Source organism: Camelus bactrianus, chromosome 2 (assembly GCF_048773025.1).
Source record: "Camelus bactrianus isolate YW-2024 breed Bactrian camel chromosome 2, ASM4877302v1, whole genome shotgun sequence".
NCBI lineage: Eukaryota > Metazoa > Chordata > Mammalia > Artiodactyla > Camelidae > Camelus > Camelus bactrianus.
In genome coordinates this window covers 114,732,064-114,756,388 of record NC_133540.1, presented here as the reverse complement: position 1 = coordinate 114,756,388, position 24,325 = coordinate 114,732,064, and the positions used below count along the sequence as shown (strand labels likewise).

At 32.3% G+C, this 24,325-nt stretch overlaps 1 long non-coding RNA gene across 1 annotated transcript in view; it reads right to left on the bottom strand.

Annotated features, from left to right (window-relative positions):
• The window catches only part of LOC123619159 (uncharacterized), a 178,078-nt gene that overhangs the window by 91,738 nt on the left and 62,015 nt on the right, over nt 1-24,325 (bottom strand). Inside the window, exon 3 of the long non-coding RNA XR_006727703.2 lies at nt 12,723-12,757. This is a non-coding gene — a long non-coding RNA (uncharacterized LOC123619159). The remainder of the gene's footprint in view (nt 1-12,722; nt 12,758-24,325) is intronic.

The window sequence follows — 24,325 nt, the reverse complement described above, 5'->3', positions numbered from 1 at the left end:
ATATTAATTGTTATGGTTTAAGGAGCAAATATTTATTGATTTCCTACACAAGAAAGTCCAGAAGTAGGCTGCTCTGGGGCTGGTGCAATGGTTCAATGACATCATCAGACAAGATTCTAGGTTTTTTCATCTTTCAGGTCTGTTCAGTATATGGTTTTCTGTCCTCATGCTTATCATCTCATTACAATGAGATGGTTACAGGATGGCCGTTTTTCTCCAGGCTCATGCCTTCACAACAATCTAACTAGCATTGGGGCTGGTGGAAAAGGGGAAGCTATGCTTATACAAGGAAAAAATATAGGCAGACTATATATTTCATGAACTGCCTGTAGTTTCAAGGCAGGGAGCTGGAAAATAGACTTTTGGCTAGGCACACTGGGAACTCCAAATTAATTAAGGTTTGTATCTTTAAGGAAAAATACTAAAACCGACATTGGGTTGGCATCCATCAGTACCTGACTATTATGAAAAAGAAAAGTGTGTTGGTCATTTGGGTTAGAAATTATTACAGTTGCTCCTGCTTAGAGTACTTCATATAATCTAGCCTATTTCAACGATCAACAAAGAGCTATCTCTAGTCCTGATCTACCTCTTTGTTTACTCTGGACTCTATTTTAGCTGACCCACCAATTCCTTGAATTGTCCATGCACTTCCCCTGTTGTCTTATCTTAGCAGTTGCTGTAACTTTGATTTGCAAAGTCTGTCTTCTTGACATATCTGCTGAGTTTCTGTTTTACCAAGATGTCAGTTTAAGCATTTTCTACTGGCTCAAACATTCTCATATTCTCTTAAATGCCCATTAAAATACAATCTTCTGTGTCACATCCACTGTGAACATTTGTATATACTTACATGATTATGAACAAGTGATTAACAGATCTGAGAATTTACAATAGATTCAGTCTGTGGTCATAGGAAAGAATTGACAAAATTTGTTTTCAAATGGTTAAGTTATAATGTGACATATATCATTTAACATTTGCAAGCAAGTTTTGTCAATTTTATCCTTGTGGCCACGAGGATATAAATACATATACATATATAGTTCTGTGCTGGAAGTTTATTCTTAATGAAAAGAAAGTGCTTTGCTCAGCTAAATTACTAAACTTCAGCCATGGTAGAAGAGATAGTAGTGGAGATGTGAATAAATAATCTAGATGTTGTCATGTGCTATGGTGACACACATTAGTGACCAAGTAATGTTGGATAACCGTCTATAATTTTGAATATATCATTCAGTAAATAACATTAGTATAGCACTTTAGTGTTTCCAGTTTGCTTTTATATCCTATCTTAGTTGATCTGTAAAAAAATCTGGTAAGGTAGAGATGATAAATATCATTATCTCTCTTTTACAGAACAGGTATGTGTGTGGTTCAGAGAGGTTCACAGATGTGCCAAGGATCAAATCATGAGTGGTAAAATTGGAAATTAAATGCAGATCTTTTTATTCCAATTTAATATTTAGTTAACTATATAATTCTGACTTTTGTTGTGAATATGATTATATAAAGATTATGTACTTTTGTTCTCCTGAGTGTTTTCTATTTGTATATTTATTAGTAACGAATGATATTGAGTTATAATTATTTTTAAAATGTTATATAAACCCTAAACATCTTGAACACAACTTATTTTTCTATATCGCTCATTATTGGAAGTCTAAGTTGCCAATCCTTGGAAAAGTAAACAACTTGTCAAGGTTTGCCAAGGACTTTCCTGTTTTTAAAACTAAAAAGTCCCAAGTCCCAGTAACCTCCTCAGTCCTGGCAAAATCAGAACACTTGGTCACCCTCCTGTCAGTGGGGAAAACATAAAATGCTAAGCCCTATATTCTTTTGAGCAGTCTTAGAATTATTGATGCTTCAATCAATAATTTAATAAGGAATCTTGAAAGATGGGAAGTTGTTGACAGTTTAACAAAGAGTTCAACTAGTCATATCTCATTAGTCACACAAATTTTAATATTTATATTCTATGAATTATTAGTTAATTTTACATATCTTATCAAAGTATCATAGCATTTGACTTTGAAAGAAATTTCATAACTAGTCTAAGCTTGCTGACTTTTATATTTGAGAGTAAAAATATTTGGATTCAAACGTTTTTGAAAGAAATGATGTATCTTCATTTAAAAGGGTAAACTATGTCAATAAGGGAACTAAATTTTACCCATCACTATTAAATGATAAAGCATCATCACTTCATTTACAGAGTAACTATCTTGATCATAAAAATACAAAAGGACATGAAAGAATTGCAAATATAAAGCTCACGGACAGAATAAAAATAGTATTTTTCATTAGAATGGATTGGACTATAAAAATATTTAACACATACTGAAGAGAGGACTTCTGCAGCATAGAATAGTAATGGATGATAAACTAATGATGGTAATAGTAATAGTATGGCAAACTGTCTTTAAATAGTTCCAAAGATGAGAAAACCCACCAATTACGGTAAAAATAGCTAGCCATTCCCTTCTTGTAACCAGATGCTTTTTTTTTTTAGGAAGACTGGGTATCCGTCCTGATCCAGGAATAGTCTGAGGGAACAGAAACCTGTCAAGCCTTTAATAGCTGAGAAGTGGTAAATTCTTGAGTGATAGGATGAAAACTAGTGAAGACCCCAAAAGCTGTTTGCGTATGTAATATTCGTTGAGTTCCAGAGCTGTGATGGAGGCTAAGGCTCTGAGTTAAATGCTTCTAAATAGAAAATTGAATAAAACAGTCTCCTAATAACTTATGAGACAAAGTTCTGATGGAGTGCATGAGCTTGTCTCAAAAACGTGGCCATTTTTCCCTCAAAACATTTGTCAGAGATTGAAGAGTATGGGAGGCAGAGAAGACACAGATCTAAAATAAAAACACGTCAAGAAGGGGACTAAATTTCCCACATGCTTCTGGGACTCAGAAGGCAGAGAACCACCAGATTCTCAGTAAAAACACAGACGAAATTCGAGGATGTGAAACTCATGGATGAGAAGGGTCGACCCGTGCATGGTACTCAGCTATGTTATATAAGAGACTTGAGCAGCTTCAGAATTTATTATTTGCCAGGGCTCCAGAAACCCATCCCCCATGGATACCTAGGGATGGCTGTACATAATCTCCTCTGGCATTTAAAAACACCATTCTTACAAAGCAGAAACAGACTCACAGACATAGAAAACAAACTTATAGGTACCAAGGCAGGAGAGGGATAAGTTAGGAGATTGGAATTAGCAGATGCAAGCTACTATATATAAAATAGATAAACAACAAGGTCCTACTGTATAGCATAGGGAAGTATATTCAGTACCTTATAATAATCTGTAATTAAAAATATGAAAAACAATATGTATGAAAAAGAATGTATGTATGACTGAGTCACTATGCTGTACACTAGAAACTAACAGAGCATTGTAAATAACTATACTTCAATAAAAATAAAATAAAATAAAAATAAAAAATAAAAACACCATTTTGTTCTTTTGATCAGAAAAGGCCTGAACCCTACATAAATCTCTTGATAGTGTGGATAATTTGAGTCTCTCATTGTAAGATTCTTAGGAATGCCTCTGTACCCTGTGAATCTTGATACACCCTTGTATATATATGGTTGTGGGTCTTTCTTAATATATCTACCACCCCCAGAGGTGGGGCTTTCTATCTGGAAATACTTGTCTTTCTTTAACTTTCAGCAATTTTCCTCTATTTTTCATTTTCCTATTGTCCCTTTGTCCTTTTCAATCAACAAATTATTTTAAAGCATCTGGATTTATTAAATTCTCTCCTGTTCTCAATTGCTTGGACCACTCGTGCTACGTTCTTTGTCTCAATCTTCCACTCACTCACTTGATCTTTAGCTGTGTCTATGCTCCAAGCATCTCAACTGTTAGAATTATGCTTTAATAATTTAATATTTCTGATATTTAAGGACTACAACTGCGCCTATTTCACTGTATCTTATTTTTAAAGTATATAGTTGCAAAATCCAATTAAGTCTATGTAAGATTTTGATCACAGCAGAAATAATTTACTACATGTGGTGAATGATTTACCAAAATAGTAGAAATAATTTACCAAAAGTTTAATGAGAGGAAGCAGAGAGTAGACATACTTCAAGGAAAAAGTCTTTCATCAGCCATTTCCACAGCAGGGCCAGGACAATAACTGAAGAAGGATTTGCCATTCTGTGTGGATTGTGACCGTGTGCGAACTGCCAGGCTGTGAATGGCCAGTCAGTGCTGGTTGATCCACACAGCTTGGACAGCAGTGCTGATTGTAAGAGGATGACTGAACATGGCTCTATCAGAAAAGATTTCTTGCTGTAAAAATACTATAAATGCCATTGAACCAAGGCAGTTTACCACTAGCATGAGGTGTCATAGATGGACATGCTGAAAGAAGTTCGAAAAACAAAGGTGTAACAGATACTATCGCTGGAACTTCGGAAGAGATAGTGTGTCTTTCCTCTTAGATGCTGAGCATGCCATTACTTCAGTGACTACAACTTCTCAAGGAAAATGTTTCTGAGCATGGTATTGGAACTAGGAAAATATTTTTGTTAAATAAACATTTTAAAAAATGATGTCATGACTTAATATGTTTGGCATATTAGTTCTTGTCATTATATATTTAATACTTTATGTTATTTTGGTCATTATTTGGGTTAATTCATGTGATTTTAAACCACGCAAAGTGATGTTATATATTTAATGAATGTTTTCACTGGTTTCAACTACATATGTACATAGAGATATACCTTTGATAATACTTTTTTTGATTTTTAAAATATAAAATTTCAGGCTAAAAATCTACATATTATCTGTGGTAAAAATTTGTTGCACTTTATTTCTATATTATCACTATATCGTCTGTGAACACATACAGAGGGAACACGAGGAAGACACGCAGCTCAGATCACTCAACCTCTTTTATCCTTACCTACTCTAAGTCAGTAAATCACAGTGGAAAATCTACAGAGGCACTTGCCCAGGCTCCCTTGAAGCCAGGAGTGGCTTTACAGTGAAATGTCAGCACAGGTCTGATGACACTACCTCCTCCTTCTCTGCTTCCCTCTTCTTTCTTGGAACACACAGACATACTGTTACCAAGAGGATAAGGAGGAAAATAATTGCACAGACTTTGGCAAAGACATTACGGCGTCATTAGTTCAGCAGCTGCCTCTCTCCCAACTTCTTTGTTTGTTTGTTTGTTTAATTGAAGTATAGTTAGTTTACTATGTTGTGTCAATTTCTGGTGTACAGCATAATGTTTCAGTCGTATGTATACATACATATATTCCTTTTCATACTCTTTTTCATTATAGGTTACTACAAGATATTGAATATAGTTCCCCATGCTATAGAGTAGAAACTTGTTTATCTATTTTATACATAGTAGTTAGTACCCGCAAATCTTGAACTCACAATTTATCCTTCCCCACCCTTTTCCCCTCAACTTTTTACTATTAGAGAAAGAAACATTATTCATATGTTTAATACAACAAAAGTCAAGTTTTCTGTTATTTTCAGCTGAAATCTTATTTCACTGACATTAAAAGATTGATTTGTAGATGAAATTGGATTTATACTATCAATGTCATTTGAATCTCCTGTATGTTAAACTGAATTTCCTTTAAGAGTTAGTAAAACAATAAAAATAGAAGTGAAAGGGAAGAAATTACTGAAAAATCAGATCATATTTTTACAAACGATATGTTTGTAAAAAATGATACCAAACTTAAGAAATATGTTAAGAATAATTATGCTGTTAGAGACGTTATTTTAACAATTTAAGCTTCTTAATATTCTACTGACTCTCCTCTGTGAAAAATGAGGAAGCTGCTATACTGGGCGTCCCTGCTGACTCCCATTCTTCTCTCTCATTGTTTTGTTAATTGAGTTATTATTTTACAGTGATAAGATTTATAATATTCACATTTTATCAATATTTTGAAATAGTAGGTTTCTTTATTTTTTTAAGAGACATAACGCCCACACCTTACTTCTCCATTCCTGCTTTCTGCAATTATTTGGCTGAATATTTGGCCATATTTTGCTAAGGACCTCAAATATGTTTTTTCCTGAGATTCTGGCATAATGAAAAATTTTTGTCTGTTGCCTTTGTAATTGAAGGAAATTTAGCCTTGTATGAATTACTGAGCCGCTTTTTGTTTTTCAAGAACTACACAGATATTACTCAATTGTAATTTTAAAACAATCTTTATTTCAGGAAAATTTTTCTTTCCATCACACCTAAATCCTCATATCCCATTTAGTTCTTTGTCAGAAGCCACAATTTTGCTTATGTTATTATTCTTAAGAATACTGCATATTCCAAATCCTTTATCTTCTCAAAAGTCATCCATTAATCACTTTACATTTCAATATTTTATTATCCATTATGAGATAATCACTCATAATCATGGTAGGATTTTGAGTTGCATTTGTTTTTATGTCCCTTGCTTCTAATATGAAGATATCTTTTTCTGGCCTATTATTTTCTGCTAGATGCTTTTCATCTCTTTCACATTTCTATGATCTATTCTTCAATCATATCTACCTAATCTTTGAGCTTCTTTGAAGCTATGTTTCTTACAAATGTTACTTGTTTTCTTAGATAAATGCTCTTGGAACATAGTGTCTTCACTGCTTCAGCCTTGCGTGCTTCCTCTTTTTTAATGGACAGGTCACGTCTTGTGTCTTTCCTGCTTATCACTCATCCTTTAGTGGAGTAAACTGTTTGTTAGCAAAGATTATGGAAATTAGAGAGTGCAGTAAGATGGGGCAGCTCTCAGCTTCAGCTACGGTATGTTGTATCAACATAACATTTGTTTTGTTCAAAGGAAGAAAAACATTCCTGCATTTTTGCTGTTTAAAATCTGTGAATCACAGATAAGCCCTTTATAGCTCAGGCTCTCTGTGTTGATAGTTTTCTTAGCTTTTCTTCCATCACCCTGCCTTACATCTGTTCATCTCCCTCGGTAAAAGTTGGACTGTAGTATTTATCAATACAGATTTTCATTTGAGTCCACCTTTCAGTCCATTGTGCAGAACCTAACTAGGTCATTCCTAGGACACAGTTCTAGAGTTTATCACTCTCACCACTAGTCAATTTCATATCACTTTCAAAACTATGATATTTATTTTAGGGGGAAATTTAACTTTTGTTTTAAAGAGTAATAAGCTACAGAAGACCCCCAGAAATAATAGCCTTAAATTTTGGGTGAGACTTGACTTTACCATGTAAATAAAGTAATGGCAATTGCCTACCATGTTTAAACAAACTGTGTTCATTCTCTGAAATACAGAATGCCTGTCTATAAAAGGAAAAGAGATCATACAAGCTGTAAATCTCCTATTAAAAGTCCTTCTTGGTTTAGAATTCATTTATTTACTTCTGATGGCTCTATTAAAATTTGATGTGGGTTTGGCAAGAAAAGCAGTCCCTCGTTGTCTTCAATGAGCTAAGACATTTTATGTTTGACTATCACACAGGGTCCATGGCTTGTGCATCTAGGAAAGCAGTTCAAGCCAGAACCTCTGTTCTCCACATGTGTTCTCCTGGAGGGACTTGCTGAGGACTGGCTCTACATCACAGGAAATATCTCTGCCATCTTCCCCCACTGTTGAAGCTCCCATGTTTACTGCCTTTTAGACAGGTGAATAATCAAACCAAATTATCAGAGAGAGGGCAGAAGTATGGCAGGTAATATCTAGGCATTACTAGGGTCTTTGATGGAAATTGCTTGAAATTTATACATAATGGGATATCCTTATTAATTCTAGCTATATGCTACTTTAAAAAACTACCCTGGTGGTTGAACTTTTTATCTAGGGAGTCTGTTATGGTATTAAGCAAATTACAACTTCTGTCATAACTATCCGTATGCTTTGTTATTTTTGCTACTATATAGATAACACCTTAAAGGCAAATACTGCTATACTTCAGCTTGTGGTCATTCCTGTAAAATCTTCATCCTAATTACTCAATAAAAGCTTGATGAATAAATGAAATTGTTTTCAAAAAGACAACATATTTCTAACAAAAGGAAACTATAAGCCAAGCTGTAATTATTGGATGACAGGGGTAAAAAAATGTACCATAAAATATAGCTGAAAAAAAGAGAATAAGTATATTTACATAAACTCTATTTTTATGGCAAGATATGTGTTCTATTTTGTTTGAACATAGAGACTTGAGGAGTATTATTAAGAAGCCTATGTTAAACCACAGTGGCAAATCAATCATAGAGTTTTAATCATTTAACACACGAAGATTTTTATTTCTATCTCTCAACATACAGCTAATGTTGGTCAGGATAGGAGAAAGTTTCTCTGTTCACACCTTCACTCACAGACCCAGGCTGATTGAGCCTCTACCATCCGATAATTACAAAGGGACCTCGTGACCTCCTTTTTCATTCTAATGAGTGAAAAGAGGGCATAGCACACTTGCTACCTTACACTTCATTCCTTTACTTCAGAGATGAATACCTTCTGCTTAGAACCCATTGGCTAAAAGTAGCTACGTCACCTCTCCTGAATGCACAGAGGCTGTAAAACATGGGGGGCCATACAGCTATTTTGATAACAGTAATTATTTTTCCTGTGGGAGAAGAGAGATAAAGCCCAATTAAATGCATTTTGTGGTGTGTGTGTGTGTGTGTGTGTGTGTAAAGTTTAAGTGCATCAGTCAACAAACATATTCTAACAAATACTGTGTCATCTGTTTGGGAATATAGAATATACTAAAATGTATAAGGCGTGCTACCTGCCTCAAAAAGTTTTCATTCTAATTGTGGACAAATATGTAGTTACTAAATATCCTATCTATATAAATCATCTTGTCATTTAAGTATCTGGGGATCTTTTAGCGGGGACCAAAAAGTAACTATACTAGATTTAAATACTGCCTGTTATTAAATAAGCTGTCTGTATTCCTGTCAAAAATCACTATGGCATTCACCAAACCACATGCAAGGTTTAGGAATTACACAAATGCTCTTTTCTAAATACAAACGGGTGGGTCTTAGAAATCTACTGCAGATCCTTTTATCTCATAGTATTATTTTGGCTTTTTTTAATTTTGCTTTGAATATAAAAATTAGAATATTAGATTAAAATTTCATATATTTCTTTGGTAAAATAGCTTAGAAAATCACATCTATGTTTTATCTGTTTATAAAAGAGATTACGTGGCAAGTAAGAATATTTTCAGCAATGTGAAAACTCAAGTCATTTTTCTTCCCTTATTTTACTATTTTCCCAAAAAGAAAACAAAATAATATATGGTGAAGCAAATAACTTATGATGTATTGCAGTAATACTCTCACTACAATCACCAAAAAGTTCAAGAACTAAGCGGAAGTTCAAGACATGAGATGCCTGGGTAACTTTGTACTAACTCAATAATAATTAGAAAATAAATAAAACTTTCTGTTTAGGTTATAGTCCTGACACTTTCTAGTTACCTTTTTTATCTCATGAAGTACGTCTAAAGAAGTTTTCAATAAGTAGATTTAGAAAGCATTAAAGATTAGGTTAATTGAATAAATGCATATATTGATTTGGAGATAATTTATATATTATGACATAATTTCCTCCCATCCAAGAACATGGGATGACTTTTCTCTCATGCAGATCTCATCTTGTATTTTAATAATGTGCTCTCACTTTGTTTATAGACATTCTTTGTCTTCTTGTGAAACTTATGGATAACTATTTCATAAAGCTTCTTGATTTTCTTTTGTTGAATTTGTTGCTGCTGTTTGTTTTGAATTGATTAATTTTCCCCATTTATTTCTCTAGATATTCAGTGCTAAAGTCAAGACAACCTTCTGATTTTTTAACTATTAATTTTATATGAAGTCACTAATCAAATTACTTAATTCATTTCAGTAGTTTGAGAATAAAGTTAAGGGTTGTACATATAAATCATATCATCACAAGGAAACATAATTTTATGTCTTTTTTCCAAAATGTCTGATTGACTGATTTTTATGTTCCTATATTTGCTAAAAACTCAAGAAAATGTTACCTAATATGGTAGAAGTTGGGTACACATTAAGTTCTTTATTTTAAATAATTTTAGAATTTTGTCCTATAGGATGTTTGCTAAAGGATTCTAGTAAGTGGTTTTATTAATTTTTTCTTTCTATTCCTGTTATGCCCATATTTTTCATTAGGAATGAATTTTGTTATTACTTTATTACTTCCAGATGCCTTATTGGAACCTACCCACAGAATTTTGCATTTTTTTTTCTTTTTGAAGATGTGAAGGTAAAAAATACATAAAATTTTTGACACTGAATCACACTTTGGTTAATGGAATAAATCCTGCTTAGTAATTTCACATTATATTCTCATGCATTGCTTGCATCTATTTGTTCATATTTTATGTAGGATATGTTTTACATATTCATAAATAATTTCTCTTTCGATCTCTCTCACTCTTTCTCTCTCTTTTCCCTTTTGAGATTGGAAATTTAAATCAAGCTAGTTTCACAAAATAAACTGGAAAATTCTTTCTCTCGTTTTACATGTTGAAATAATTTAAATGAAATGAGAATGAAGTTATCTAATGGTTGATTAAAACTTAGTTGCTCTAGTTTTTAAACACATATTCTGTTCCTTCTGCTGTAATGCATTCTTTCAATTTGTCTACTTCTTGGATCAACTTCAGTAATTTGTATTTGTTAGAAATTATACATTTCCTCAAGGTTTTTCAAATGTGTTCTGTAAAGTTTAATGTGGAATAATGGTTAATGCTGGGCTTTCTCCTATATTATTTCTTCTTTTTCACTCCCATTCATGTATAAGTTTACCTTCTCCCCTTTTAAATAAATTTCATTTGACTTTTAAAAATATGATCTTCTGAATTTATGTATACTGACTACTATTTTTTCTTTTTCTTAACTTTTATTCTACCTTTATTGAATTCATCTTCCTATTTTACTTTGGTTTATGTTATTGAATTATGGTGTTCATTGCCTAATTGTTTAAAAGAAGTAAACATTAAAATTGGGCACTCTTTTGTTTTTATCATGATGGTATGTAAGACTATGAATTTATCCTAGGTTGATAAATTCCTAGGTTGATAAATTCATCCCACAGGTTTTGATATGAAGTGTTCTCATATTTATTGCTTGCTATATATATTTTTTATTTTCAATTGGAATTCCCTGTAGTTCCAAGAGTACTATAAAATTATATTTCTAATTTCAAAAGTACTTAGAATTTTACAATCATCATATTATTTAGTTCTATTTTCTTGGGATGACCAAAAACTGGGACCTAAAGATGTTATGCATTATGGGATTTGTAAATAATTGTTTTGGGGACTTATTTACGAGTTCTAGTATGTGAGCTACTTTGTAAATTTTCCACAGACAAAAAAAAAAAATCATTCTGTATTAGATAGCCATGAGTCTATGTATTCCTATTAAATTGATTTTATTAATTGCATTTGTGTTCTGTGTTAATATTTATCATCTTTTGTATCAATCAAACTTTAAAAAATTATTAAAATCTACAATCCTAAATTTACTATTTTTTTCATTTTCATGTTTTTCTTTTATAAATTTGGCTGCTGTTTGCTCTGTAAAGTTTTTCAACTCTTTTATCATCTACATGTTTTCAAGTCATCAAAAAATAATCCTGCTTGGAAGATTAATATTGTTGAAACGACCATGCTACCCAAAGCAATCTATGGATTTAATGTGATCTCTATCAAATTACCTGTGACAGTTTTCACAGAATTAGAACAAATAAAATTCATAAGGAATGACAACAGACCCAGAATTGCCAAACCAATCCTGAGGAAAAAGAACAAGGCAGGAGGCATAACCCTCCCAGGCTTCAAACAATACTACAAAGCTACAGTAATCAAAATAGCATGGTGTTGGCACAGAAACAGTCATTTGGATCAACGGAACAGAATAGAGAGCCCAGAATAAACCCATACACCTACAGTCAATTAATCTTCGATGAATGGGGCAAGAATAAACAATGAATATACAATTCAGCAAGTGGTGTTGGTAAAGCTGGACAGCTTCATGTAAATCAATTAAGTTAGAATACTCCTTCACATCATACAAAAAAATAAACTCAAAATGGCTTAAAGACTCAAACATAAGACATGATACTATAAACCTCCTAGAAGAGAATATAGGCAAAACATTCTCTAATATAAATCATAGCAATGTTTTCTTGGATCATTCTCCCAAGGCAATAGAAACAAAAGCAAAAATAAACAAATGGTACTTAATCAATCTTACAAGATTTGCACAGCAAAGGAAATCATAAATAAAACAAAAAGGCAACCTACAGACTGGGAGAAAATATTTGCAAATGGTGCAAACTATAGGGCTTGCTTTTGAAAATATACAAATAGCTCATACAACTCAATATCAAAAAAACCCAAACAACCCAAGCAAAAAATGGGCAGAAAACCTACAGAAACCTTCTTTGTTTCTCCAAAGAAGACATACAGATAGCCAAAAGGCACATGAGAAGATGCTCAACATCACTAATTATCAGATAAATGCAAATCAAAACTACAATAAGGTATCACCTCACACCAGCCAGAATGGCCATCATCAAAAAGTCTACAAATAAATGCTGGAGAGGGTATAGTGAAAAGGAAACCCTCCTACACTTTTGATGGGGATGTAAGTTGGTGTAGCCGTTATGGAGAACAGTATGAGATTCCTTAAAAAAGTAAAATAGACTTACCATATGATCCAGCAATCCCACTCCTGGGTATATATCTGGTAAAGACCAAAAAAATAAAAATAAAAAACCTTTAATTTTAATTTTCCTCTTTTTTGCTGCTTTTCTTAAGAATATATAACTCAGTAGTATTTTTTGAACTACCTAAGAATCTCTTTTTTTAAAAATGGAAGAATTCAATGTATTCACAATCAATGATGATGCACAATTATATTTCTTACATCTCAAATAATTTTAAAAAATCTGTTAGTTGTTTATTTTGTTTTTCTATATTTTGCTGGCCAGATAATTTTCTTAAGGAAAAACCCTTGTGTTTTAGTCAACTATATTTTGAAGGGGTTGGGAGGTGGTAATAAACAACCTAATATCCCCATGTTTTCTAACAATAAGCAAAAAAAAGTAATATAGTTCATAATTTCATTATACATCATGTTCTTAGTCTCTGTTCCCTGAACCATGTTCAAAGAAAAACATTTAATGAAGGCCATGTTAATCCATTGAAAGGGTTTGCCAGAGCATTGATGGACTTCCCAATCTAGGCTATTTCTATTTCCATATTATGTTTACATAAGTGAGAGTCTACTGAATATTTAGGACTGCAAAATATGAGTGATTGTTTTCCAACTTCTGATTAACTGCCACCACCACCATTTCGTAGTTTAGTTCTGTTTTTCTTTTTTTAGAAATAATTCTGTTTTACCCAGCTTTGCTGCAGCACAATCACAGATACTCAGTGTCCTCAATAAAAAACATTTATTTCTCATGCACAACCTACGTGGAAAGTTACACATCAGTTTCAGCAGCTCTACTACATGAGTCTGCTTATATTATTATCCAGGCTGAAGAAATAGCTCTTATTTGGATATGTTATGCTAGTGGCATAAGGACAAAAGCAAAAGAGAGAGCTGAATCTCACCCCGTGCTTAAAGCTTTCATTTCCAAGAGGGTATGTTCTATCTACTTTGATTCCATTGGCCAAAGCTAATCAAATGGTGAAGTAAACGGTCAGTGGGTCAGGGACATAAAAATCCACCTACAGAAGGAACTGCAGGTCACATGGGAATAGGAGGAGATGGTTAATCCTCTTATATTGGATAGAAGGACTGAATACTCAAGGACAATACTATGCTCTATGTCCATCCCTCTTATTAATTTTGAAGACCTCTTTTACTTTATCTTTCCTTCAGTGGCTACCTCCACTCTTAATCACACATACTTTTTTACTAATATTTTGTAACAAGAGAATTATGTCTCTCTGCCCACCACTACCCTCTGTCCCTGACTCAGACTCAAGACAAAACTACAATAAAATATTTGAGACACTTTCTTTTGCTATATAATAGAAACAGTATCATGATAAGATTCTAATTACTTTTTATTAGTTGTCTCTAGATATTAGTCCATTAGTTTTTGGTTTTATGTGCTGCAATAATTCTATTATGATTCCTTTTCATTTTAGATAGCACACATAGTTCTAGAAACTTGTAAGAAACTTCCTGTACCTTTAGGATGGAGAGATTTTATCATATGCTTTGTTTTATTTCTTTTCTCAATACTCATTCTTAAAATTCAGTGAACCATTTATTCTACAGGCTTAAGCCTTTCTTTATATCAAAATAATTTTATTCTAGTATCTTTGATCAAATATTGCTTATTTTCCATCTGTATCTTTTCTCTTATGACTAGCATAATTATGTAGTGCCATTTGCTACACACAGCCCTAGTTTACGCCTGTGGTTTTAGCAAATTTATTAACATCCATCCCTTTTTACTATGAGAAGTGTCCAACTTTGATAATAAATTATATGGTCATTCTACCTATAAATCTTACTATTTGCATATTGAACTGGAACTATTCTCTAAAAACCTTGCTTTTCCCTCATAATATTCATATGCAGTTGAACAAACTATTGCCTCCAATATGTAGCTACATTATTTTCCATGCAATTGCAGTTAGCCCACCAGAGGTGGAATAAAATTCCTGTCTCTTGGCTATGGGCTCAGTTATACACTTCTTTTGTCCAATGGGGTGCCAGCAGATGTGATGAAAGCAAAACATGAAATCTGCTTGTGCAATGGGGCTTGGACTCTTGTTCCTCTTCAATCACTATGAGAAGACTATGTTCCTACTAGCACACTAGTCAAAAGAGAATGAATCACATTAGGATCAAATTTGGACCAATCTGTCATTTGGAGCCAAGTTCAGGTAAGCTCTGTCCACAAGAGTCAACGACTTCCAGGTAACTGACAAATACAGAAACAATACTAAATATCAGCAAAACCAGCAGATATACTCTTTTTATATTTTCACTTTAGAAATACAAACAAAATCTGAACATGGCTAACCTCGCCATGCTTGATGTGGGCTTTCCTGCACCACTCATTCTGCCTCACTTTGCTACATATTTCCCTTTGGTCTCTTCCATGCAGCTAAGAAATAACCATAAACCTAAATCTGTTTCTTTTTCTTTCTTAATTTACAATGCAACCTGTACTTATTTCTAAGGTATCCGCTCATGTTTCACTTCCTTAAAACAAACAAACAGAAAGTTATTTGTCATACCTGACCAGAATGGCTCAAATGGCTCTCAATGCTTCTTCCCTTCATGTTTCCTTATTTGTTATGAACTAATATATTGTTTGCAAAAATTTATTTAATGTGCATCTATAGATAGTCTTAAGTTTCCCTGAAGCAATAAATCATGTATGTTCTATGCAGCTCTATGTTCCTAGTAACGAATATATTCAATAAATATTAATAACTAATTCATATTTGACTACATATGATTCAACATTACAGTATAGATTTGTATTTGTGGGAGAACAATGATACTAGGAAATAAAACAGTGTGCTTTATTGTGTTTTTCAGTTCTTCTCCATCAGTTCCTTATTCCTGGCCCACTATTTTATTTGTCTCAGCTGTTCAGTATATGGAAGTAGAGGTTTTTTTCATTTGTTATATATATTGTACACATAATTATCTCAAGCTTAAGTTCTTAAGCAAATGGGTATTAATTTCTTGAAGTTAAAACAACTTTTCAACTCTGGGTGCTTGCACTAAAAATATGGTAGCAGAAAATTTATTTTAGGTATGTCTTTTAATTAGTTTAATTTTCCATATAAGTCAGGATCATTTTAAAATAAGAAAAGATGGGAAATTTCTTTAGATGTATTCTATTAATGAATTATTTTCTTTATGCTTCAAATCTGGCTAATGACTAGGCCATACCAGCACTGAGAAGATTAAATGAAGAAAATATGAAAATACTTTATGAAATACATAGTACTATTCAATTTGTTATTATTATATTAATATTAGCCTTGTGCAGACGGTACTAAAATCATACATCTTTATTTTGTCATCTTATTTCAACTAAACATAAAAAAAAATTCTGCTTATTTTTCTAAAATACTTTTTTGTCTCATAAATAATTATTACCCACAGAGTGCAGGTTATGTTCAAAGTCAGAGTTGTCAGAGAATGAAACTTTATTCAGAATCATTTCCTCATAAGTCAGAATCTAATTGGCTGACAGAATACTTGAACTAGGGATTCTAGCTAATCATAGTTAAAATTTACTATCACTGTAAATCTGTGAGGGAAAAACAGTGCTATGCATTTGAACTAGCAAAATTTCATCTCCGTTACATGTTCATTTTACAAACTGTTCTTTAGTTAACATTTTTATAAAAAAGATTCTTCCACTCAAGATCCTAATTAGAAACTATGACATTCCACAATCAGATCTGCCACCATTTTTTTTAGTCACTCTTCCTTTTTTTCCCTGGCATTGGATTTTAATAGTCAGATTCCCCCATACTTTATGATTATGCAGGTAGGCTCTGAGACACACAGTGCTTAAAGTTTCGTACCAAATGAGGCTCTCTATCACACATATCATTTGTAGGATAAAGAGAATAATAATAGGATGGATGCCTATTTGCTCCAGCAATGAACTGGTCTCTCGATAGCCACATGGTTATATCCTATTGGAAACTTACAGCTTCAGTAAATTGAGGAACATATTTTAATATTGCCAAATAATACATTTCTTTGCAGCTAACATTTTATACTAGATATATAACTTTTATTATTCCTGTTTGAAAAAAATAGAATAACAAATTATAATTCTCTTATTTAAAATACTGTTTAAAGTCCTATGTAATAAAATCTTAATTATTCAAATTACTCATTATGAGACACACTAAAATATGCAAGGCATTTTAGTGGTATAAGTTCCAAATTCAACTTTAAAATATTCATTTCCAAGCTATGGATGGTTGTCAGAAAAAGCTAGAAAATAATCAAAACAGTCTTTGAGCTCTTTTAAATTTTACCACTTACAATATCAAATTAAAACTTACTATTTCTGCAACTTTTCATAGTAAAAATGAATGATTTTGCTTTCATTTACATTCATGCATAAATAATTTCATTCTGCTTACTGTTTTCACTTAGCACTTTGCACAAGAAAATTAAAGACCTTGCTGAACTCTGAGAAGCATTTAGCACAATCAGCCATTTGCTCTTAGGACTACACTGCTATGCTAAGTTGATTTTTACTACTGTTGCATTTTGGAATATAAACATTACTGTATTTCTAGTCTAAAAGCAATGTTAGCTGAAATAAGAAATAAGAATAGTCAAGAAAACTGGATTTTTTTATTTTTAAAAGGAAAAATGGAAAGTTATAAAAATCTAAATAATGCCAACATAATTGTGGTGAACAATGCAGGGAAAAAAACAAACATTTTCACAAGACACTTGAATCAAGATAAATACCACTAAAACCCCCAAATTTATTGAAAATTAGATGCTGTTGAAAAATTCATTGTGTGATAAACAGAAGCAAAATGCTTTGTGTAAAAGAAAATCTTAAAGAATGTTTAAAATCAAAGTGTATAGAATTATACAGAAATTTTCTAAGGTACTACGAAGGACTTCTGTGAATTTGGATTACATATCCAGAGGCATCGCATCATGAAGCTGCAAGGTAATAGCCCCTTGCTATCCAATTATTTGTATTGCACTGTGAAAACTGCATACAATTTTAGGCACCTCATTTCTAACAAAATATAAAAAGCCAGACAGATTTCTGAAATAATAAAAAAACAACAATAATGTTCAGAGATCTGGAGAGAGTAATTTTAATACGATAATGTTCACAGTGGTCTTTTTCTCACATCTCCAAACGTGATTAGATGTATGCTCATCATGGATTCTAAGTAAGCACACAGTTTTTTGATACAGAAGAAAAGAAGAAATTTGCTTAAAATAAGATTATTTTTGTAGAATCTTCTAACCAGAAAGAAGCAATAAGATCACCTTATCCAACACCCTTATTTAAAAATGAGGAATTGGGGCCCAAAATTGTCACCCTAAATGAGTCCCTGGAGCCTGGTAGTGTCAGAACCAACATCAAAACCCACATTTATGATCATAAAAAATTTTTCCTAACTTGCTGCATACTTTAACAAGCTCTAGTTAGCGTCATTTTACTGAATTAAAAGAACCACATTATTAGATATTTCCAAACACATTTTGGGCTTTCTTTTCTGTTAGAGCACACGGGCTTTCATGTAAGACAAACTAATTTCAGTCCATGTTCTATAACCTAGATGTTTGACCTTGGCCTAATAACTTACGTTTTCATTATTCTCTTCTATAAAATGAAATTATTAATAGTGATAACTTTATAGGTTTTTCTTGAGTATCATATGAGAAAATTGAAGTGACATGCTTAACCTAGAATCTGGCACATGATACAGTTTTCATCATTGCTGACTATTTTTATGAACTGTGGAAGAGAAGCTTAAGTAGGTAGGTGAAAAGTATTCTTTACACTTTACAGAAATTCTCAACTAAATAAATACAAAGAAAACCAGAACTGGGAATATCATAGCAAGGTCATTAAAAACCATGCACAAAATAAACTTTCTAAAAACACACTACCTTCACATGAGTAACAAGAAGACTGGCAACTGATTTCTCAATAGAAATCATGGACGCCTGTTGACATTAAGGTGACATTTTTTAATGCTTAAGAAAAAATATATGCCAGTCTAGAATTCTATATTCAAAAGAAATACTCTTCAAAAATAAGATTAAATTAATAAATTTCCAGACAAGCAAAAACTAAAACAGCTTCTCTTGTTGCACAAAAGTAGATGGAGGTATTCTTCACATAGAAAAAAGTGATCCCCAAAAGATGAAGGTGATAAACCAAGCAATGAGTTGTAACGGAATACTCGATTATTTGAGAAAATGTAAATGAATAGTGACCGTTTAAGTTTATAACAACAACAAAGTTTTGTGTGATTTAAACATTTAAAATTTAGATGTATTGCAATAACAATATAAACAGTGAAAGAATAATAATAGGGATTATTTATCTTGTATGAACTGTGTGTGGCAGGAAAGAAGTAATTATTCAAAAAAGCATTTTGTAACATTTATAGTAATCACAAAAGAATAATAAAAGAATGCATAACTAGAAAACAAATACACAGATAAAGTTAAAAAGGAATTAAAAAACAGAAAAAACAGAAAGCATAAGCTGTACAAGTTATATAATAGATTTACAGTCAACTAGAGCAATAATTAAATATTAAATATACATAAACACAAAAGATCGAGTAAAAAGCAAAATTTGTATATAGAAGTGAAAGTCAAGCATATGCTCCTTGCAATAGACACATCTGAAATATGAGACATAGAAAATTTGAAAATAAAGGTATGCAAATATACATAACATGCAAATAGCAATCAAAGAAAGTTGGCATAGTTATATTTGAATCAGAGAACCAGAGTTAAAGGAAAGATTATTTCTATCAATGTAAATGAATATTGCATAATGATACAAGAATTCATTCAATAGGAACTACATGTATTCTTAATTTGTATACACATAAGAACACAGCTTCAAAATATTTAAACACTGACATAGCATAAATGATAAGTAGTTACAACTATAGTCAAAAGAAACATTTTAGCAAAATTTCCTCAGTAAATGATGGAGCAAGCAGACAAAACCATCAAGAACTATAAACTTCAAACAGCATGATTAACAAATGTGTCAAATTGAGATTCATAGAATACTTCCTCCACATTCTTTATAGGTATATATGGATCATTTTCCAAACTGCCATAAAACAAATACCAACAAATTTCAAATGATAGAGATTATTTAGTTTGTTTTCTGCCTACGGAAGAACTAAGCTAGAAAAACAATAAAAGAAGAATGCTAGAAAATCCTGGAATACTAGAAAAGAAAGCAGTGCACATCTAAATAGTCCATAAGTCATAGGCAATATAGCAAAGAGGAAATTTTCTATACTAAATGATAATAATATTACATCAAAATGTGTGATGAAGCTAAACACATTGGAAGACTGAAAACCAAGGATTCAAGTATCCATCTCAATAAACTAGAAAAATAAAGAAGGGATTGATAAGGTAAAAACAGAAATCACTGACACAGGAAACAGAAAATAATAGAAAATAATAGAAAAATCAATAAAACCAAAAGTTGGTTGTATAAAAAGTTGAATTAGGAAAAAACAACATGACTGATTATGAAAAAATTATAAATTATTAATATGAATGAAAAACATAACTCTAGATCCTATAGATATTGTAAGTAATACCAGCAACATTTAAACATTAATTTGAAATTTTAGATGACATAGATAAAAATTTTGAAAGGCACAACTCATAAAACTTACACAAGAATAAACAGAAAATCTGAATTCTTCTATATCTATATATAAATTAAATCTGTAACTAAAAACCCAATCAGGAAGAAATTCCCTGAGCCAAACAAATTTTCCTGTGAATTACTTTAAACTCTATGGAATAATCTGCAGCAATTTTAAATATTTCCAGATATTATAAACAACCTGAGAAGTCCACAATTCATTTTATGAGATGAGCATAAATTTAATTTAAAAATCTATGAAAAATACAAGGAAACTGAGAGATATATAAATGAAAAAAATAATACTTGAACCATCCCCATAATACACAAAAAATGAATTCCTTGTAGAAACTATATAAAATACTTGTTGGCACTATTTAAAAGATAAATCAATGGAACAGAAGAGTATCTTCCTGACTTTGGTATAAGTAAAATTCTTAAGCAAGACTTCTGTTATGTTAAGAGACACCATTAAAAAAGTGAAAAGGAAGCCCGTATTTAATACCAATTACCAATAACAGACTTGAAGCCAGAGCATAAAAAAGTATTCCACAATAGGAAAAGACAGACAACTCAGGAAAAAAGTGAAGAAGCCTCTTGCAACAGGTAAAAGAGAATGTTCAAACAGTCAATGAGCAGGTGAAATGCTATACAACCTTATTAGTGGTAAGAGAAACACAAATAAAAACCAAAGTGATACTAATACACAGTCACCAAAATGGCTAAAATTAAAAAGACTGGCATCACCCACAAATGGTATGGATGCAAGGAACTAGAATGCTTATATGCGCCTGTGGGAGTGTTAATTGTTTTAACCATTTTGGAAAAATATTTGGCAGCGTTTACTAAAACTGAATGTAAGCATTCTAGCATTCTCTATTAATCAGTAATTCTCATATTTGCATCATAGGATACATACAATGTTTATAGCACTACCATTCCTATCAGTGTGAAAATTAATAAAGGGAAACCTCGCTTAGAGTGGAGTCAGGAAGCCCTGAAGGGGGATCTCACACTACCACTCTTTGCTGTCTGCTGACCCCCAATAGGACGAGGTGCACCCTGCATCTCCAACAAGAAGAAGATTTCTACTTTACTACCTCAGAAGGAGCCCAGCAACAGCCCCAGCTACTGACTTACCACCACCGCTTAGCCAATGAGAAACCGTCACCACCCACCATCCTTGCTATCATGCTCAGTGGACTTTCGATCAAAGCAGCCCCTCTCAACTTTTTATCTCTTCTCCAGAGAGTAACAGTTTTCTCCTATGTTTGCTGGAATTGCCTATGGTTTTGCCACAGTTTTCATGTCCTGAATTGCAATTCCTGCTATTCCTGAATAAACCCATTTGCCAATAAAATAACTGGCTGTTTTATTTTAAAGATTGACATTAGCTACAAATTAAAAACACCCCAAACACCCAGCATTATGGTTTGATCTTAATAAAGTCATGAAATAGTATGCAATACAGCAAAGAAAAGATTCTACTGCAACCACAAAAACATGTTGAATTAGACTTCATATTCAAAGAAAAACACCAGCACACACACTCAGATGCAAACTGTATAGTCTCCTTGGGGGTGTGTGTGTGTGTGTGCACTGAATGAAATTATTGAGCTTTACATTTTATAGTGTATTCTTTTATATGTATATGTGGGTACATTTTCAGAGAAAGGTGTAAATTATGTGAATACAAGCTTGTGTTATTCTCTTGAATGTCCTTTGGATTCTTCCTTCCTAAAAAGTTTGTATTTTCTGTTTTTTTTTTTTTCTGGCCTTTTGATATCCCACTTCTCATAGGTTAGTTTATAGTTTTGAGCCTCTCTCTGCCAACTTTTCAGCAGACATTTAAAATATCTATTCAAAGGCTACTGCCAAAGAATTTCTGCTCATGATATTCTACTGAGAACATGATTCTTTTCATTTGCTCTAAAGAATACATCTCCCATCTCATCTGTTCAAAGCTTTTTAAAAATGCTTTTCCAAGAAACTCATGACTAACATCATTATTTTGATGTGAAAACAGCTAACATCTGTGGCTGAGAAAAAATAATAAAACATGCTTCTGAAAGAACTTGTTCTGTGTACTATACAAGTTCTGTATTATCAGTGCTTGTACTTAGAGTCTGTTCTACTTATTTTTTCCAGCTTGGGCCAAAAAGAAGTGAAAAAAGAAAGTATTAACTCTGCTTATTCGTAGTTCGTTTTTGTCACTGATGACAACTGACCTTCAAAAATTGATATTGGTTTATTTGGAATTACTTATCATTTAGTTTTTTTTTGTTTGTTTGTTTTTTGTTTTTTTTACTAAAGTCAGCCTCCTGTCAGTCAGGAAGCTGTGTAGTCTTAGATCAAGTGAAGCGTTAGGTAGGATCCACGTGTCTGTATCCTTAATAAATTTTATTTTAGTGTTTTATGTGTTTAATCTATGGCATTTTATGGGAATTTTAATACATAAATGTTTTAAATTTTTTTAATTTAAAGCACTTTTAAGAAATAATTCTCTCTTCCAAAGTCCATTGGATGCCATGCATATTTTAATTATGTGCTGGGATTTGAGGATAGTACTTTACAATTAGAGGTACTTTATATCATAGAATCTTATGAATGAATTACTTTCATTTCATTGTAGTCAATAGAAAGTGTAAGCCTTATACGTTAGTTTAATTAATCAATCCATCATAGGATACGTTATATAAGCATTTTTCATGAATACTACAGCAAAGACACATCTGAAATTCAAATGACCATTTCTGTTTACCCAGAACTGTATTTGCTATGGGGGCAAGACAATAACTTAAAGTTTACCCAAGTTATTTACAGCTGTTAATAATCCATCTATCAAATACACTAAAAGAAATGTATTCGTTATCTTAAACATTATCAGGTAAACCACGTTTTGCTGTCTGGGAGTTAAGTAAGAAGGAAGCAGAATTAAGTCAGATCAACATCATTTCTCCTCCAAAAGCTTTTCAAAAGCATGAAGAGAAAATTATTAAGAAGCTTTTTCTGGTCTGTTAAATAGAAACGCTTCATCACATTTATGGGCCTAGAATGTCATGTCTTCTGACTGAATAGAGATAATTTTAACAAGCTAGAATAGGATTAGAGAGAGTGATGAGAAATCTTTCCTTGGGATTGTGCTGGAAAAAGCTGAGAAGAAATGACTTGTCAGAGGATGTGCTCCCAAGGCTAATTTCTATGGCACATCCATTAAAGAAAGAAAACTAGAAATAAATTCTATATAAAGAAATATTTTTATTTTTTGAACAGACTTCTACCAGCCAAATTATTTCAAAATTGAGTATTTCAGGTCTTTCTGATAAAAAGAATTTCATCAATAAATAAATAACTGTGATTTTGTTAAAACCAGTTCAAGGAATATATAGTTTTAGTTCAGAGAGGATTTGAATACGGTAAAAGCTTCCACATCAAGGCATCCTACTCTATTTATTTATTAATAATTGAATGTTGAGTATCTACATTGTCACTGCATATCCTAGCACTTGGGATACAAAGAAACATAAACAGTGGTGTCTGCAGTCAGAGACTTTACAAGATTGGCAGACAGGGGCAAAAAATGTGGATGACAACACAGGATAAGTGAAATAATAAGGATGTGGAAAGAGTATAATGGGGAATAACAGGGGGGAAAAGCTGTTTTATTTGAATCATAAAGAGTTTATTTTCACGTGTAGAAAAAATTAATGCCAACTAGCAGAAAAAGAACATAGAAGAGTGGTGAGATGAGAAGGCATGGTTTTAGGGAATTACAAACAGTTCAGTCTGGATTGAGCACATGTTACGAGGGGAAAATGTGAAGAGATGAATTTTGAGAAGGAATTAAAGAAGACATAAGATATCTTTGTAAGTACAGTAAGGAGCATAGATTTAATCCCATTTGCAAA